The 1,525-nt window shown below is 56.7% G+C and overlaps 1 protein-coding gene across 1 annotated transcript in view; it reads right to left on the bottom strand.

The window, feature by feature from the left end:
- The window catches only part of KCTD1 (potassium channel tetramerization domain containing 1), a 64,380-nt gene that overhangs the window by 20,707 nt on the left and 42,148 nt on the right, over positions 1–1,525 (bottom strand). The gene's annotated exons all lie outside the window — the stretch shown is intronic.

The following is a 1,525-nucleotide window of genomic DNA, read 5'->3' as shown; positions in this document are numbered from 1 at the left end:
GGGGGGAGCGGCCTGGAGTAACGAGAGGCGCAGGCAGCGTGTGCCTGGGGCTGCGCCCCGCCAGCCTGTGCTGCCCTGGGTGTGTGTCTTGTGCAACCTACACCCTCGTTCAAGAATTCCCCCCAGGCCCGGCCGGTCCCCAGGGCGCTGGGCGGTGGGTGTATCTATTGCTACGCCTCCCGTCCCTCTCAACAACGCGCAGAACCAAGCCCGAACCTGCACAGCATTCATAAACAAAGTCTCAGCTAGAACAAGAATTCCTCCCTCTCCCTCTCCCGTCAGGTGATCACACAGAGGAGTGGGCAGGTTTCAGTCACGTGACGCCATCGGTTCCCAGGCCTGTTGCTCCTACAACTTCATTTGGAAATTCCGCGTGAGCCGCGCACGAAGCCCGGTCGCAGCTTCTGCTGAGGCTTAAGCATCGACACACAGGGTGACAGCTGCTTCTCAAGCCCGGCCGGGGGCTCAGGGGTTGAGCGTCGGCCTAGGAACCAGGAGGTCCCGGGTTGGATTCCGATCAAGGGCACAGGCCCGGGTTGTGTGCTCGATCCCCCGTGTGGGGTGTGCAGGAGGCAGCCGATCGATGACTCTCTCATCATTGATGTGTCCATCTCTCTCTCCCTCTTCCTTCCTCTCTGAAATCAATAAAAATATATTTTTAAAAAACCCACAAAAACGAAAATACAAAAAAAAGGGCTCCCTCCAGCCGACAGGACGCGTGCCTGGAAGAGCAAACCGCGTCACCGCTGTCTGCCTTCCTGAGGGTCACAGGCATCTGCTTGGGGAAGAGGTTTATTCGTATGTAACACGGGCTGCTCCCACCTGACTCCAGTGCAGGTCCATGTGTCCAGCCATCTCCTCTCACCCGTCCCCACCCCCCGGCGATGCAGGGTCAGGGGGTGTTTGATGGAGTCCCTTACTCGGGGCCCCAGGATTACGGATCAGCAGGACCCACTCAACAGACCCCCCAGCCGGGGAACAGGTCTGGGCGAGCTCAAGTTCACCTCCCCTGGCAGCCTGCTCGCCAGGCAGGTTCGCCACTGTTTGCAAGTGGTGCTGGCTGTTCCACACGCTCATAACTTATCTTCCGAGCACGGGGAGGCGATGCAGGGTCAGGGGGTGTTTGATGGAGTCCCTTACTCGGGGCCCCAGGATTACGGATCAGCAGGACCCACTCAACAGACCCCCTTTTCTTCGGTACTGACTGTGCTCACTGCTTGAAGACCAGAGGTGCTTTCAGCGTTCAGGTGAGCTCGCGAGCCCGCAGGCCTGCCAAGCGGTGGCTTAAAAAGTCAGTTTTCGGTTATGAAACCCCACAACTGTCGTTTCTCATATTTCAGATAAACCTCCCTGTGCTTTCCGACATGCTCGACGGAGAGCCTGTTGCTGTGTTCTCAATGTACATCTTGACTCACGTTGATAGAATGTTCTCTAAACGTAGCTACGATTCTCTGTAAGCTGCTTAACATAAATGTCTTTCCTCATTCAAATAAAAAAAAGATCAGTTTTGGGGGGGGGGTTGGCG

The sequence above is a fragment of the Myotis brandtii genome, unplaced genomic scaffold (assembly GCF_000412655.1).
Source record: "Myotis brandtii unplaced genomic scaffold, ASM41265v1 scaffold107, whole genome shotgun sequence".
Taxonomy (NCBI): domain Eukaryota; kingdom Metazoa; phylum Chordata; class Mammalia; order Chiroptera; family Vespertilionidae; genus Myotis; species Myotis brandtii.
This window is presented reverse-complemented; position numbering and strand designations above follow the sequence as displayed.